We start from the raw sequence: 18867 nt of genomic DNA, 5'->3' as shown, positions 1-18867 counted from the left end.
AGAATTAGGATTAGGGTGAATTAGGATTAGGGTTAGAATTAGGATTAGGGATTAGGGTTGGGATTAGGGCTAGGATTGGGATTAGGGTTAGGGGTGTGTTGGAGTTAGGGTTGGAGCAAGAATTGAGTGGTTTCCACTATTTACCAACTTTGGGGGTCTAATTTCTCCTGTTACCCTTGGGAAAATAAAAAAATTTGGGGCTAAAAAATCATTTTTGAGGAAAAAAAAATGATTTTTTATTTTCACGTCTCTGCGTTTATAAACTTCTGTGAAGCATTTGAAGGTTCAAAGTGCTCACCACACATGTAGATAAGCTCCTTCGGGGGTCTAGTTTTCAAAATAGGGTCACTTGTGGGTTTATACTGTTTAGGCACATCAGGGGCTCTGCAAAAGCAACATGATGCCCGCAGACCATTCCATCAAAGTCTGCATTCCAAAATGGTGCTCCTTCCCTTCCAAGCTCTCCCATGCACCCAAACAGTGGTTTCCTCCCCCCACATATGGGGTATCATCGTACTCAGGACAAATTGCACAACAACTTTTGTGGTCCAATTTCTCCTGTTACCCTTGATGAAATAAAACATAGCGGGCTAAAAAATCATTTTTGAGGAAAAAATAGTGATTTTTTTTCACTGCTCTGCGTTATAAACTTCTGTGAAGCACTTGGGGATTCAAAGAGTTCACCACATATCTAGATAAGTTCCTTAAGGGGACTAGTTTCCAAAATGGTGTCACATGTGGGTTTTTTCCACTGTTTAGGCAGATCAGGGGCTCTCCAAAAGCGACATGGCGTCCAATCTCAATTCCAGCCAATTCTGCATTGGAAAAGTCAGATGGTACTCCTTCCCTTCTGAGCTCTGCCGTGTGCCCAAACATTGGTTTACCCCCACATATGGGGGATACCCTTGTAAAAATAAAAATTTGGGGCCGAAAATATCATTTTTGTGGAAAAAAAATGATTTTTTATTTTCACGATTCTACGTTATAAACTTCTGTGAAGCACTTGAAGGTTCAAAGTGCTCACCAGACATCTAGATAAGTTCCTTAAGGGGTCTAGTTTCAAAAATGGGGTCATTTGTTGGGGGTTTCCACTGTTTAGGAACATCAGGAGCTCTCCGAACGCAACATGACATCCGACCTCAGTTCCAGCCAATTCTGCGTTGAAAAAGTCAAACAGCGCTCCTTCCCTTGCAAGCCCTGCCGTGCGCTGAAAAAGTTGTTTACCCCCACATATGGGGTATCGGCGTATTCAGGAGAAGTTGCACAACAAATTTTGTGGTTCATTTTCTCTTTTAACAGCTGGGAAAATAAAAAGCACCTTGATGGGTCTAGTTTTTAGAATGTCACTTTTGGGTATTTTCTGTCATGTACACCCCTAAAAATGACTTTAAATATGATGGGGTCCCTAAAAAAATGGTTTTGTAAATTTTGTAAAAATGAGAAATCGCTGCTCAAGTTTTAACCCTTATAACGTCCTAACAAAAAAAATGTTTTCCAAAATTGTGCTGATGTAAAGTAGACATGTGGGAAATGTTATTTACGAAGAAATTTTACCACTAACGTGAAGTACAATATGTCACGAAAAAGCAATCTCAGAATCAGCGGTATCCGTTAAAGCATTCCAGAGCTATAACCTCAGAAAGTGACAGTGGTCAGAATTGTAAAAATTGGCCCGGTCATTAAGCTGCAAACTGGCTCTGTCACTAAGGGGTTAAGGGAGGACCTATGCTGCCATATGCAAGTGTGAACTTAGCCTACCAGACACTACCTCACAATAGCTCACTATCACTATGGACACCTCACTAACCACACCCCAATCTCTTGGCTGTGAGGTCACTTCCTGCTGTCCATGACTTTTCAGCAGCAAAAACGCTGCAAATAATGATACCTGCATTTTTATCAGTGATTTTTCAATACCCATTCAAGTCACTGGGTGAGAAACGCTGCAAGAAGTGACACGTTCTATGTCAAAAAACGCTGCAAAGCACAAAATCCTGAAGACAAAAAAAACAATGTGTGTGCATGAGATTTATGAAATCTCATCAGCTTTTCTGGTATAGTAAAAAGCAGCTGAAAATTAACATAAAAAGAGCTGCAAAAATGCCCAGTGTGAACATACCCTTAATTAGGCGAAAAAGCAGTGCAATGCTGGCCTTCAGCTCTAGATGGCGGTATAGGCTTCTGGACAAGCCATCTGTAGTCCTCACACTGTAGCGCTGTCCTTCCTGCCTGTGACATGCAATCTACACACATTGGTAACAAAACACGGGCTCTTTAGGTTAACGAAGCCTCCCACCAAGCATTGTATTGCCTAAACCTGTGTAAATGCACATGTAAAGCGGTGTGAGCATGGTAATATACTCCCTAAGTGCCGACGTCCCCATGTTCAGTACCGCTCTGGTCTTTTTCTCACACTCGCCACTTCTATTCCGACGTGCTGGATCACATTGGGACTAAGTTCACACGACCGTCAGAAAACGATTTTTTTCTCACGTGCCATCCATGTGCTGTCCGTATACAGTTCGGTTTTGTACAGCAGCTATTAACCATTTAGTTTCCTGTGTTACATAGCTGCAGGTTATCCATAATTGAAGGCTTTACTGTGGCATCTGATTTTTTTTATGCACCCGTAGACTTCAGTGGGTAACTCTCATCTGACACTCCTACATGATGTGATTTTTTTTACATACCGATTTGGTCACTGAAAAAAAAAAACGCTCATCTGCGCCGTCCCATTGAGCAACATTGGTCTCAGGGTGGTCAGTTTTTGACAGAACTCGCACCAAAAATCCACTTATGTGAACCGACCCTTGCAGTGTAAGTCTATGGAGCGCCAGAACAATTCTCCATGGACTTACATTGTAAGAGCTCATTAAACGTGTGCCCCAACCTTAGAAGTTTCTGCCATATTAATATTCTCTCTGAGGCTTGAATGTATTAGTAGAAAAGTAGTCCTCCTGCCCGGCGGTGACGTGAGACCCCCGTCTGACATCTCAGCTTTAATATTCATTCTTCAATGGCTCATATGAATTACATATGTCAGATATGAGCAAATAATCCCAAATTCAATTCAAGTTCATCCGGCGCTGACTACACCTAGAGTGCTGACGTGTCTGGCACCGACGTGACCCCATCTGGACAACCCCTCCAAACTGGATATGAGTAATTGCTGATAAAAGTTTGTTATTCAGTTAACACAATAAGATCTCATTTCAAATATTTGTTATTCTCTGGGAAAATCTTTTAAGTAGATTTCGTAGAAAAGTATTGTACTCCGAAATATGTTGTTGTACCTTGTAACAATGGCATGGTGTGAATCATATTGAAAATGTATTATGAGTGTATTATTTTTGGCAGTCACCAGATGGCAGCAGTCTCCTTAATAATGTGTGAAGTGCAGACCACACGCGTTCGCTGGTCACCCTGTATGTAGTGTTTGCACCCAATTCATTTGTTGGGGAGTTTAAGTTACTATTTTTTGGGGTTTTGTGTTATTTGTTGTCATTTTCTGCGTCCAATTCTTCAAAAAAAATTTGCGCACATCAAAAATGCTCTTTATGTTTGACTTTTTTTCTTTTTCCCAACTTTAACGTAAAAAAATTGCATGTTCGGTTAAAATGTTGCATATATTGACAGATAAATATCAGACGTACATAAAATCCATCCAGGGGAGGTTAGACTGCAGTACGTTTGGGCAAAAATGTAGCAACTTGCTAAAAAGATGCAATTGATGATATAACCCAAAACATCTGGAAACCCTAAATCTCACCCCACAATGGCGAATATAAAAAAAAAACAAAAAACAGGCGAACACATAAAATAGACTGCAAATAAATAGCAAGTTAGAAGAATAAGGCACAAATGAAAAGCACAAAAAGGTGCAATTTGCAAGAATGAATTTAAAAAAAGAATGATTAAAATGATTTGATTTCTGTTAATAATGTATTTCTACGTTCCTCTTGTCTAGCCCAAGGTCTTGGCATCTCCTTATCTGATGAGGGCTTCCCGCCTGCTCCACTGCATAGGAACTTGTTGGCGAGAAGCGGTCACCTGGAAGATAAATCGGAGGGGAAACACTTCAGAGACAGGCCGACGTCACTCTCTGCTCCTTCTTCTCTAATGAGACTTAATGATAACATTTCTGCTTCTAAGACACAGACTGTCTCGGAGAGATGTAGCCCAGAGGTAATTACAATGTTCACAACGCCGTGCGTCTTTTTGACTGTAGGAGACGTGATAACTCATTGCTTTAATAAGAATGGTTTTCATTTTGCTCGTCGTGAGGGAAAGCCGGCAGCCACAGTAAATGGTCGCTGCTCTTGATGATTGTAGGTACTAGATGACAAATGCCGACTCTCCGTGAGACTTTCAGATATTTCCTAATGGCATTTAAAGTGACGTTATACAATTGGGGACAGGTTTTACGTGTGCACAAATTAAGGTGCGCTGCCATCGTCTACTGGGCAGGATGCCTGATAATTGTCATCTGCAACACTACTGATAATTACACCCTACTGTCATCATTCACCAGGTTCTTCTTTTTTTTTCCATTCTATGGGCAACATAGAGTGGACTTTGTCACCTGCCTAATGCCGTGAACTAGTCCTCATCATATCAGCCAAGCCCACGAGTGCTCATATTTATTAGCTACGGCTCCGTCTGTCCTCCCACAGCTGATACAGGAGGAGAGGGCTGTCATTCAGCATCAAGGGACTGGGGCAGGGTTATATCGCACCACAGCACACTCCAGCCTGGTAACTGATTCCCTTCAGACACGGCCGGGGACAGGTCTTCAGAAGCAGTTTAGACTTATTCTTGGTTATCTTGGAAGAAGTTCCACACTTCACTAACATGCTGAGCATGAAGTAAAGATTGGGGATGTCAGGCTGGGTATGGCTGGACCGGCCATTATCTGTACTCTTCAGGTGCGTCCACGCATTTTATATTTGCAAATCCAGCACGTATTTACTACAGAAATTGTGTCAGAAAGTCGCGTTTGATTTCTGCTGTGGATCTACTTATGAATTAGCCCCATTCCCTGCAGACTTCTAATCGAAAAGCCTTTTCGTGTGAAATCTGTAATAAAGTAGCACGGGCCTTATACTTGCAGATATTTCTTTTCTTCCAAGTCTGAATGAAGGTCGCAGAAACCCTGTTTGTAGTAGTGGATGCTCTGGACTTGTGGATTCCACATCAGAATCTGTAACAAAAGTCACATAAACCTGTGATCATGTGAACGAATCCGTACTATGCGGCACGGCATGCATTGTTGGCTCATTTACAGTGGGTACAGAAAGTACTCAGACCCCTTTAAATTGTTCACTCTTTGTTTCATTGCAGCCATTTGGTAAAATCAAAAAAGTTCATTTTTTTCTCATTAATGTACACTCTGCACCCCATCTTGACTGAAAAAAAAAACAGAAATGTAGAAATATTTGCAAATTTATTAAAAAAGAAATACTGAAATATCACATGGTCATTAGTATTCAGACCCTTTGCTTGAGTAGAACCGCCCTTTTAAGCTAGTACAGCCATGAGTATTCTTGTTAATGATGCAACAAGTTTTCACACCTGGATTTGGGGATCCTCGGCTATTCTTCCTTGCAGATCCTCTCCAGTTCCATCAGGTTGGATGATGAACATTGTTGGACAGCCATTTTCAGGTCTCTCCAGAGATGGTCAATTGGGTTTAGATCAGGGCTCTGGCTGGGCCAGTCAAGAATGGTCACAGAGTTGTTCTGAAGCCACTCCTTTGTTATTTTAGCTGTGTTCTTAGGGTCATTGTTTTGTTGGAAGGTGAGCCTTCGGCCAAGTCTAAGGTCCAGAGCACTCTGGAAGTGGTTTTCATGCAGGATATCTCTGTACTTGGCCGCATTAATGTTTCCTTCAATTGCAACAAATCGTCCTGTCCCTGCAGTTGAAAAACACCCCCATAACACGATGCTGCCACCACGTTTCACTGTTGGAATTGTATTGGGCAGGTGATGAGCAGTGCCTGGTTTTCACCACACATACCACTAAGAACTTTTTGATGATAATAATTCTATCTTCATCTCATCAGACCAGAGAATCTTATTTCTCATAGTCTGGGAGTCCTTCATGTGTTTTTCTAGCAAACTCTATGTGGGCTTTCAAATGTCTGACACTGAGTAGAAGCTTCCGTCGGGCTACTCTGCCATAAATGCCTGACTGGTGGAGGGCTGCAGTGATAGTTGACTTTGTGGAGCTTTCTCCCATCTCCCTACTGCATCTGTGGAGCTCAGCCACAGTGATCTTGGGGTTCTTTTTTACCTCACTCACCAACGCTCTTCTCCCATGATAGCTCAGGTTGGCTGGACGGCAAAGTCTAGGAAGACTTCTTGTAGTCCCAAACATCTTCCAGTTAAGGAAAATGGAGGCCACTGTGCTCTTGGCAACCTTAAGTACTGCAGAAATTCTTTTGTAACCTTGGCCAGATCTGTGCCTTTCCACAATTCTCTGAGCTCCTTGGCCAGTTCCTTTAACCTCATGATTCTCATTTGGTCTGACATGCACTGTGAGCTGTGAGGTCTTATATAGACAGGTGTGTGCCTTTACAAATCAAGTCCTATCGATTTAATGAAACACAGCTGGACTCCAATGAAGGAGTAGAACCATCTCGAGGAGGATCACTAGGAAATGGACAGCATGTGACTTAAATATGAGTGTCTGTGCAAAGGGTGTGAATACTTATGACCATGTGATATTTCAGTTTTTTAATAAATTTGCAAAAGATTCTACATTTCAGTTTTTTTTAGTCAAGATGGGGTGCAGAGTGTACATTAATGAGGAAAAAAAACAACTTTTTTGAATTTACCAAATGGCTGCAATGAAACAAAGAGTGAAAAATTTAAATGGGTCTGAATACTTGCCGTACCCACTGTAGATGGGAACCAGCGTTGCTATGAGCGCTCATTCACTGATTAGTAAATGAGCAAGTGAACGTTCATAGGAACCCTGCATCTCGATTATCGACCAGTCTATGCAGGCTGGAAATCACCTGATGAAAGAGCAAAACGCTCATTCGCTCATTTGTAGGGTGCAATAATTTTTTTGCTTACTTAAAATCCATCATTATCGGCAGTACATGGTTCTGTATACATAAAGGATGTGCTGCTCATAACATAATATTGTATGGGTCGTATAACAATTGTTCTGTCTTCATTATTTTCCCCAGGCCTTGTAAATAGCCGACAAGCTGTTTCACGGCCAGGGTCATCCTGTCTAATGGGCCATATATTTCTTCCTAAAAGTTATATAAATATGGGATTTAGTGGTACTGAGTAGTGGTTGTGAGTAGTGATGAGCGAACATGCTCAGATAGGGTGTTATCTAAGCATGCTTGTGTGCTAAAAGAGTGACTCCGGCACACTTGAAAAATATGTCTCGCGGCTGTTTGACAGCTGCAACACATGCAGGGATAGCTTCAGCTGTTGAACAGTATGTTCGCTCATTACTAGTAGTGAGCTATTACAAAAATTGTAAGCAGGTTCAGATGTAGTAAAGGCTACCTTGACTCACTTCATATCAGTTGTAAGACAGCGTTTTACTGCTTGTGTTGGGGGACACTTGCTTGGCAACAGGATAAACTTAGACAGGCACGTTTTTTCACATAAACAGTCTATTTTGGTTTATTCAAGCATCATAAACCGCTGTAGGCCATGTTACCCATCACAGACCTCACATAGTCCTTAGCACTTCATAGTATACGGCTTTGAAATGCAGTCGCTAAACACGGCGGACCACTTTGTGGACGACTGCACGGCGAACAGTTTATTAATGTCCATGGAACACAACAGGCACCAACACACAACATTAGGCTGCAGTCTCTAAACATGCTGGACCTTACTCCGTCGAGTTACCATCGGTGACCACACAGTCCATTAACTGACCCCCTGTCAGTGCACACAGTTCCTCATACTCTTGGTTACCTTCCAGGAGCTCCTGCTCCACACGCTGACTCCTATCATTACTCTCTCTCCCAGGGTAGCAGCCGAACTGGGATCACCATCCCGGACAATGCCTTGCTCACAAGGCCACCTGATAGTTCCAGATCCTCAGACGGGCGGTAGCTCCCACAATGCAGTGCCATCATAGACTCTGCATACATGGTCTCTCCATGCGCTATTCAGGGCATCCGTCCCACCTGGGACCTTCCAACACACAGGCGTCCAGGTCCAAGGCCTCACCATGTGCTCTTCAGGAAGTCCGTCCCCACCTGGGACCTTCCAACACATAGAACTTCCAGGACCTTACACATTTTTCCCAATTCAGGTGCATAAACACTGACCATGTGACCAGACCTCAGTTACATTATATAGTTGAAACTAGGTGGGCAGTGTATATGGGTCAGTCATTCCCGCCCAGCTCTCTGACTAACCCTATAAGCCCCCTATCATAATTAAGCAAAATTCATGGAATTACAAGTCCCAGCACAACAATATTATTTCGGGCTTACAGCCCAGAGGACTTCTGCGACACATACAGACCATTTCCAATCATGCTGGTCACTGTCTCATAATCACAGATGCGAATGCCATACTGTCCTATGGCCTCCATACGCCCCTGTGTGTACTCTGAGAAGCACATACAGCGCCCACTAGCTGCAACAGAGATCACTGCCTCACAGAGTGTAATGTGGTATCTAACTTAGCATCAGCAAATAAGTTGTTATCTTACTCCTCTTAAGTGAGATGACATCAGGATAGTGGGTTGATAGTCATGATAACCTTTACTAGATCTGTAAATACAGCTGAACCTCGGTAACAGAATTCTGCAGAAGTTTTGCCATTTAGAGTAGGTATATTCTATGTATTCTACACTGTAAAGTCAGTGAGGACGTTCACAGGGGTAAACCTAGCCTCTCTGCTGCCTGAGGCGAACAGCAAAATGTCGCCCCCCCGCACACAAAGTAAATTTTTCTATCTATATTGTAAAACTGAGTACAATAGCAGACATTTTGATGTAGATAAATAGAAAAAAAAGGTGTCCAAACAAAAGGATGTCAGCGCCATCACACATACATACAAGAACAACACAGAAGTATCCAGAACAAGGGTCATTAATGGCAATGGTAGGCCTGGCACAGGGCCGGACTGGGACAAAAATGTAGACCTGCCACACAAATCCCACCAGCCCACAAACTATAACACTCATCAGCCCCAATCAGTGAATTTTTGCTATACTTTGTCGTCCCCTCATCACTCTCTTAAAGGAGTTATTTGAAGAGCCACATGTGAATGGCACCGCAGTGCATATGATTGACCACAGCTCCATTTACATGGTGCTCTTCAAAGCTACGTTTCCCAGGATCATGGGGGTCCCAGCGGTCAGATCCACAACAAACAGAAACTCATCCCCTATCCCCACATAATGCTCCATACAGTATTATGGGCCCCATATAATGCTCCATACACTATATTGGGCCCCATATATTACTTCATACAGCATAATGGGCCCCATATATTACTCCATACAGCATAGTGGGCCCCATATATTACTTCATACAGTATAATGGGCCCCATATAATACTTCATACAGCATAATGGGCCCCATATAATTCTCACCATACCCCACTGCTCTGTTCTCCTCAGTATATTCTGATCCTCTGCACAGCTTGGCAGAGGGACATCATTGACTAAATGTATATAATTGTCCACTTGGACTGATAGTAATAGTGATTTGTTTGTACCCTGTTGTCTGCGGCTGGCCCACTTTATGGGGGTGCTCAGGGCATATGATTATACACTAGTAAAAAGTATGAAAGGCTCAATGTGACCAGTGCCACCTAGTTTCCTACACTTCTTATTCTACTGGTACTGTGGGCACACTGACTGGTACTGAGGAAAAGAAAGAAAGAACAGAGAGATAGAAAAAAGAAACAGAGAGAGAAAGAAAGAAAGAAGAGAGAGAAAGAAAGTGGGGAATGAAAGAACGGAGAGAGAAAGAAAAAAGAAAAAACAAAAGAAGCAGAGAGAGAAAGAAAGAACACAGAGAGAAAAAAGAGGGGAATGAAAAAAATAACAGAGAGAGAGAAAGAAAGAGGGGACAGAAAAAAGAACAACGAGAAAGAAAAAAGAAAGAGGGGAAAGAAAGAACAGAGAGGGAGAGAGAAAGAAAGAGGGGAAAGAAAGAACAGAGAGAGAAAGAAAAAGAAAGAAAGAGGGGAAAGAAAGAACAGAGAGAGAAAGAAAGAGAAAGAGGGGAAAGAAAGAAAGAAAGGGGAAAGGAAGAACAGAGAGAGAAAGAAAGAAAGAAGGGAAAGAAAGAACAGAGTGAGAAAGAAAGGGGAAAGAAAGAAAGAACAGAGAGAGAAAGAAGAGGGGACAGAAATAAAGAACAGAAAGAGAGAGAAAAAAGAATGATGGGAAAGAAAGAACAGAGAGGGAGAGAGAAAGAAAGAATGGAAAGAAAGAGAACAGAGACAGAAAGGAAAAACAGAGAGAGAAAGAACAGAGAGAAAGAAAGATTACAGAGAGAAAGAAAGATTACAGAGAGAAAGAAAGAGGGGAAGAGAGAAAGAAAGAAAAAACAGAGAGAAAGAGGGGAAAGAAAGAACAGAGAGAAAGAGCAGAGAGAAAGAAAAAAGAAAGAAAAAGAACAGAGAGAAAGAAAGAATGGACGGAAAAAAAGAACAGAGAGAGAGAGAGAGAGAAGAAAGAGGAGAAAGAACGAACAGAGGGAGAGAGAAAGAGAGGGGAAATAAATAAAAAACAGAAAGAAAGAAAGAAAGAGGGAAAGAAAGAACAGAGAGAGAAAGAAATAGGGGAAAGAAAGAACAGAGAAAGAAAGATGGGAAAGAAAGAGAACAGAGATAGAGAAAGAACAGAGAGAGAAAGAGAGGAAAGAAAGAGAACAGAGAGAGAGAGAAAGAAAGAATGAGGGGAAAGAAAGAGAACAGAGAGAGAAAGGAAGAACAGAGAGAGAAAGAAAGAACAGAGAAAGAAAGAAAAAGCAGAGAGAAAAAGAAAGAAAGATTAGAGAAAGAAAGAGGGAAAGAAAGAAAGAACAGAGAGAGATTAAAGAAGAGGGGAAAGAAAGAACGAACAGTGAGAGAGGAAAGAAAGAACAGAGAGAGAGAAAGAAAAAAAGAAAGATTAGAGAGAGAAAGAAAGGAGAGAGAAAGAAAGATTCTATAAAGATACTATAGCAGCCTGGCTCCCATTGTAGTGCCCACCTGAGCCTCCCAATGCAGGACATATCATGATCCGCTCAAATGGCCGGCATCCCCGAGTCCAAGGTGATCCCGCTGTCCGTGCTGTCGGAGGACACGGTGATGGATCTGAAGCATTCCCCGAAGTGCCTCCATGGTTCCGTCACAATCTCCTCCCAAAATTACCTAATTTCCGGTCAGCTTCTAGCATGTCACTTCTGGTGGAACGTCATGTGCGAATTTTAAAGCACTCCTCAGGCCTCCACCGTGTACTCCTGTGTCCACAGAAAAAGTAAGCTCCCAGCCGGGGCAGACTCTCTCTCAAAATCGGGACTGTCCCGCTGGGAGGTATGGATGCTCCCCACCATACACCTTGTACACGTATGGCTCCGCACACCTCATACACACACGGTTCCACTTTTTATGCTTGTACACACACGACTCCATTCTGTACACCTTTTACACACGTGGCCATGCTCTGTACACCTTGTATACACATGGCTCCACTCCATAAACCTTGTACACTGATGGCATTCATCCTCAGGTATTAAGGGAGTTAAGTAATGTGATAGACAGGCCTCTATTCCTTATATTTAAAGACTCTATAGAAACAGGGTCTGTTCCTTTTGATTGGCGGCAAGCAAATGTGGTACCAATATTCAAAAAGGGGTGTAAAAGGGAACCTGGAAACTATAGGCCGGTAAGCTTAACATCTGTTGTGGGTAAAATTTTTGAAGGGTTTCTAAGGGATACCATTATGGAATATCTCAATGTTAATAAATTTTTAACTCCATATCAACATGGATTTATGAAGGATCGCTCCTGTCAAACTAACCTGATCAGCTTCTATGAGGATGTAAGCTCTCAAATGGACCAAGGAGAATCATTGGATGTCATTTATCTCGACTTCTCTAAAACATTTGACACTGTCCCACATAAAAGATTGGTAAGTAAGATGAGAAAGCTTGGGCTAGGGGAAAATGTGTGTAGATGGGTAGGTAGCTGGCTTAGTGATAGAAAACAAAGAGTGGTTATTAATGGTGCATACTCAGATTGGGCCAGGGTTACTAGTGGGGTACCACAGGGTTCTGTATTGGGCCCCCTACTATTTAATATATTTATTAAAGATCTAGTGGATGGCTTACACAGTAAAATATCAGTATTTGCAGATGATACAAAACTATGTAAGGTGGTTAACACAAAGGAGGACAGTTTGCAACTACAGACAGATTTGAGTAAATTGGAGAATTGGGCTGAAAAATGGCAAATGAGGTTTAGCACAGATAAGTGTAAGGTTATGCACATGGGAAGGAGAAACAGATGCTACAATTACTTACTAAATGGGAAACTGCTGGGGAAATCAGACATGGAAAAAGACTTAGGCATCTTAGTCAATAAGAAGCTAAATTGGAGTGCCCAGTGTCAGGCAGCTGCCACCAAAGCAAATAGGGTCATGGGATGCATTAGAAGAGGTCTGGGGACACGAGATGAAAACATAATTCTCCCTCAGTACAAATAACTCGTCAGACCACACTTGGAGTATTGTGCGCAATTTTGGACGCCGGTGCTCAAGAAAGACATTACTGAACTTGAAAGGGTTCAAAGGCGGGCTACTAAAATGATAAATGGAGTTGGTTCAATACAATACCCAGAAAGGTTATCAAAATTAGGTCTATTTACTCTAAAAAAGAGAAGACTTAGGGGAGACTTAATATTTATGTACAAGTATATCAGAGTGCAATACAGAGATCTCTCCAATGAACTGTTTGTACCAAGGACTATGACAAGAACAAGGGGGCATTCTCTTCGTTTGGAGGAAAGACAATTTCTGCACCAGTATAGAAGAGGGTTCTTCACGGTAAGAGCAGTGAGGCTCTGGAGTTCTCTTCCTGAAGAAATGGTGATGGCCAACTCACTGAATGAATTTAAGAAAGGAATGGCTGCTTTTCTTGTGAGTAACAGTATAGAAGGTTACGAATAACATAATATTATAGGTAGATGATTGACCCAGCTTAGGGGAAGGAATTTTTTTCCCTATGGAGAAAATTGGCTTCTACTCTGTGGGTTTTTTGCCTTCCCCAAGATCAACAATGCAGAACAGCTGCACTAAAAATAGGCTGAACTAGATGGACATAAGGTCTTTCTTCAGCCTTCAAAACTATGTTACGATGTTACACATTCGAGTTTGCTCCATACACCTCGTACACACGCGGTTCCACTCCATACACACGTGGCACCACTCCGTACACACATGGCTCTGCTCCGCTCCATACACACACGGCTCTGCTCCGCACACATATGGCTCAGCTACGTACACTTCGTACACAGGGCTCCGTTTTGAATGCCACATACACACGGATCCGTTCCATACACCCCGTAAACACGCGGCTCCGCTCCGTACACCCCATACACTCGGCTCTGCTCCATACACCCCGTACACACGCTGCTCCGCTCCGTACACCCCGTACACACGCGGCTCCGCTCCGTACACCCCGTACACTCGGCTCCACTCCGTACACCCCGTACACACGCTGCTCCGCTCCGTACACCTCGTACACACATGGCTCCACTCCGTAAACCTCGCACACATGCGGCTCTGCTCTGTACACCTTTTACACACGTGGCCAAGCTCTATACTCCTTGTACACACATGGCTCTGCACCGTAAATCTTGTACACATGCGGCTTTGCTCCATACACCTCGCACACATGCGGCTCTGCTCCATACACACGCGGCTCCACTCGTACACAAACGGCTACGCTCCATACACATGCGGCTCCGCTCTGTACACCCCGTACACACGCTGCTCCGCTATGTACACACGCGGCTTCGCTCTGTACACCTCGCACACACACGGCTCCACTCCGTAAACCTTGTACACATTCGGCTCTGCTCCGTACACCTTTTACACACATGGCCATGCTCTGTACACCTTGTACACACATGGCTCCACTCAGTAAACCTTGTACACATGCAGCTTTGCTCCGTACACCTCGCACACACGTGGCTCCGCTCCATACACACGCGACTCCACTCCGTACACACACGGCTCTGCTCCGCTCCATATACATGGCTCAGCTCCGTACACTTCATACACAGGGCTCCGTTTTGTACACCCCATACACACACAGCTCCACTCTGTACAACCCGTACACGCATGGCTCCACCTCGTACACCTCGCACTCGCGCAGCTCCTCTCCGTACCCCTCATACACACATGGCTCCTCTCCGTACACCTCGTACACACATGGCTCCGCTCGGTACACCTCGCACACACATGGCTCCACTCCGTACACCTCGCACACACGGCTCCGCTCCGCACAACTTGTACACACAGGTCTGCTCCGTACACCTCGCACACGCGCGGCTCCACTCTCTATACCTCGCACACACATGGCTCTGCCCCGTACACCTCGCACACATGCTGCTCCGCTCCATACACCTCGTACATGCACGGCTCCGCTCCATACACCTCGCACACATGCGGCTCTGCTCCGTACACCGCACGCGCATGACTCCGCTTCGTACACCTCGCACACATGCGGCTCCGCTCCGTACAACTTTTACACACATGGGTCTGCTCCGTACACCTCGCACATGTGCGGCTCCACTCCGTACACCTCGCACACACATGGCTCTGCTCCGTACACCTCGCACACGCACGGCTCCACTCCATACACCTCGCATACATGCGGCTCTTCTCCGTACACCACATGCGTGGCTCCGCTCCGTATACCTCGTACACACAGCTCCGCTCCGTACACCTTGCACACACATGGCTCTGCTCCGTACAACTCGCACACGTGAGGTTCCGCTCCATACACCTCGCACACGTGCGGCTCTGCTCCATACACCTCGTACACATGCGGCTCTGCTCCATACACCTCGCATACATGTGGCTCTTCTCCATACACCACACATGCGCGGCTCCGTATACCTCGTACACACATAGCTCTGCTCCGTACACCTCGCACACACATGGCTTTGCGCCGTACACCTCGCACACGTGAGGTTCCGCTCCATACACCTCGCACACGTGCGGCTCCGCTCCATACACCTCGTACACATGCGGCTCCGCTCCATACACCTCGCACACTTGCGGCTCTGCTCCGTATACCACACACACGCGACTCCGCTCCACACACCTCGCACACGCGTGGCTCCGCTCCATACAACTTGTACACACATGGGTCTGCTTCATACACCTCGCACACGCGCGGCTCCACCCCCTACACCTCGCACACATATGGCTCTGCTCCTTACACCTCGGACTCGTGTTGCTCTGCTCCATACAACTTGTACACATAAGGCTCTGCTCCGTACACCTCGCACACACATGGCTCTGCTCCATATACCTCGCACATGTGCAGCTCTGCTGCATCCACCCTGTAAACCCCCCTGACCCCACACATAAACTTCACCTCATTCAGCACGATGACAACCAGCACAGAAGAGTCTTGCATACACTGAGGCCCCTGATCATGTGACCTCGACTCCTCCCCTCCTGTGACCTCATCACAGGTCCTGTGGCAGAGAAGAGAAGATAGCAGAGCAGGGATGGAGATGATTGATAGACCGAGGGCTGATAAGCACAGGACCTGTGATGAGGTCACAGGAGGGGAGGAGTCACGGGTCACATGATCAGGGAATCCTGACTCCTTCCCTCCTGTGACCTCATCAATTTCAAGCCTCTCTGCGCGCTACCACTACCAGCAGCATCAGCGTAAAGAGGCTAAATTGTAGATGCTGGCTGCATGGCACCTTATCTGACTGACTGCAGGGGCGGAGCCGCGCTGCCACCCCCTCTGTTCAGGGACTTTATGCCGCCTGAGCCGACGGCTCAAATTGCCTCATTATAGATGCGGCCCTGGACATTCATCGCGGACCCATGGTGACTCAGATAGACCTGCATGCTCTGAACATGTCCTTCCTTCAATGAGCGCACAAAACACAACTTTGTTGTCTTTATACCAACCCAAAAACAATCTACTGTAAAAATGTCAATACCAGTCCTTCAAAGGGGATTTAATTAGAGACATAAAAAATCAGATTTCTCATGCTCACTAAAGATATTGTGACGAAGCGCAGGAAAGACGCATGAAATGTTAATGTCAAGTGTCCTAATCCCATGAGATCTATCTGAGTGCTTAGAATAAAGCAATTATGGAGATTGGCAGTAAACATGGCCCTGTTTTATTTTGTATCCCAATGAATCACATAGGTGTATTGTTTTTGCCAGTTTATTTCCAGTACAGGATTTTTTTTTAATTTCATGACCCATCATCCTTGTCATTGCATCCATATGATCTAGTGGCATATGTACCAGGATGACACATGTTCACTGCTACATAAGGGTATGTTTCCTCTGTCAGGATTGGTTCAGTATTTGCTCAGGATTTATCGCAGGAGAAATCTACACCTGAGGTCACTGGCAGGTCACCTGCATTTTTGGTGCGTTTTTTGCACTCGCTTTTGGTGCACTTTTTCCGCATGCGTGTTTGATGCATTTTTGCATTGCCTTTTGTTTTTTCTGTCATTTGAAATAAAGCTCATTGAAAGTTGCATTCTGGGAAGGAAACAACAAAGTGATTTCCTGTTTGCAGATACATTTTTTGCTGCAATGTCTACAATTTTACTGCCAATCCAAAGGAACAGAATTATGTTATACTTGATAATTCTCCTTATAAGGATGAATATGAATATGCTACAAACAGTAAGTATATCTTACCCCTGTACCCCCAAGGGTGGTTTGCATGATAGTGACCTGGCCAATTTTTACGATTCTGACCAATGTCCCTTTATAGGTTAATAACTCTGGAACACTTCCTTGGATCCTGATGATTCTGACATTGTTTTCTCGTGACATATTGTACTTCATGATAATGGTAAAATTAGGGTTGGGGCTAAAGATAGGATTAGAGTTGGGACTAGGGTTAGGGGTGTGTTAGGGTTAGGTTTGTGGTTAGGGTTATGGTTATTGTTGGGATTAGGGTTAGGGGTGTGTTGGGGTTAGGGTTGGAGTTAGAATTGGGGGGTTTCCCTGGCACATCAGGGACTCTCCAAACGCATCATGCATCTGATCTCAATTCCAGCCAATTCTGCGTTGAAAAAGTCAAACGGTGCTCCATCCCTTCCGAGCACTGCCATGCGCCCAAACAGTGGTTTACCTGCATATATGGGGTATCAGCGTACTCAGGACAAATTGCAGTATAACTTTTGGGGTCCAATTTCTCCTGTTACTATTGGTAAAGGAAAACAAATTGGATCTGAAGTAAATTTTTTGTGAAAAAAAGTTAAATGTTCTTTTTATTAAACATTCTAAAAATTCCTGTGATGCACCTGAAGGGTTAATAAGCTTCTTGAATGTGGTTTTGAGCACCTTGAGGGTTTTTAGAATGGTGTCACTTTTGGGTATTTTCTATCATATAGACCCCTAAAAGTGACTTCAAATGTGATGTGGTCCCTAAAAATAAAATGGTGTTGTAAAAATGAGAAATCGCTGGTCAACTTTTAACCCTTAGAACTTCCTAACAAAAAATTTGTTCCAAAATTGTGCTGATGTAAAGTAAACGTGTGAAATGTTATTTATTAACTATTTTGTGTGATGTATTTCTCTGTTTTAAGGGCATGAAAATTAAAATTTGGAAAATTGCAACATTTTCTAAATTTTTGCCAAATTTCCATTTTTTTCACAAATTAACTCACGTCATGTCAAAGAAATTTTACCACTAACATGAAGTACAATATGTCACGAGAAAACAATGTCAGAATAATCTGGATCTGTGGAAGCATTCCAAAGTTATTACCTCATAAAGGGACAGTGGTCAGAATTGTAAAAATTGTCCCGGTCATTAATGTGCAAACCACCCTTGGGGGTAAAGGGGTTAAGGCCCCAGGGCACATGGACTGGATAGTACATTATATGTCGGAAAGGGGTTAATTATATCTGTCTTTGTTTTTGACATTTTATTCTGAACATATGTTATATTTAATTCTTTTATGCAGCAACGAACACGATAAAGGCATGGCTTCTGGGTTGACCCCCTTTCTCGTTATCCTGATGGCAGTGGCTGACGCACATTACAAGCTTGTGACCATCGATGTTGGTGCCTATGGAATAACGGGGGACTCCCAGGTGTTGAGAACTTCTCAGATTAGAATGCAAATGCTCCAGGATAGCATTACCCTCCCAGCTCCTCAACCTCTTCCAGGAACCACACATCCAGTCCCTTTGTGATGTATCGTAAGAGGCTTTTCCCCTTATGACAAACCTGCTGCGGCCCTATCCACGAAGGGGACTGAATGCCGAGAAGAGAATTTTTAATTTTACGATGAGCAGGGCACGAAGAGTTGTGGAAATAAATGTTTTAAACTGTAAATGTGTTGTGTAAATAATTAAAAAACATTATCATTACAGGTATATGACACTAATATATATATATATATATTCTTGTTTGGATGAGGGTGGGTGGTAGTAGTCAAATATCTAATATATAGTTGTCTCTTTTTAAAATAAATGAATTATACACCATGAAATATAATGGTACATAAATGTTTAGCATACCAAAACATGTAGGCAGCATACAATGAAGCTAATAGTGTTTGATCAAAGGAACAAAGATTTTTCCTTTGAACCTTTCACAATCAATTAGAATTATTTTGGGTACTTAATATGCATGTCCCCCATAAACTACATG

At 43.6% G+C, this 18867-nt stretch overlaps 1 long non-coding RNA gene across 1 annotated transcript; it reads left to right on the top strand.

Moving 5' to 3' along the window:
• Positions 1–3648: 3648 nt before the first annotated feature.
• Positions 3649–18590, top strand: LOC141089456 (uncharacterized). Its single transcript, XR_012232296.1, has 2 exons — positions 3649–4185; positions 18176–18590. It is a non-coding gene; the product is annotated as an uncharacterized lncRNA (long non-coding RNA).
• The last annotated feature ends 277 nt before the right edge of the window (positions 18591–18867 follow it).

This window comes from Dendrobates tinctorius, unplaced genomic scaffold (genome assembly GCF_039654945.1).
Source record: "Dendrobates tinctorius isolate UK_male_01 unplaced genomic scaffold, ASM3965494v1 ptg000008l, whole genome shotgun sequence".
Classification (NCBI taxonomy): domain Eukaryota; kingdom Metazoa; phylum Chordata; class Amphibia; order Anura; family Dendrobatidae; genus Dendrobates; species Dendrobates tinctorius.
The sequence above is the reverse complement of the archived record's forward strand: the minus strand, read 5'-3'. Positions and strand labels throughout refer to the sequence as shown.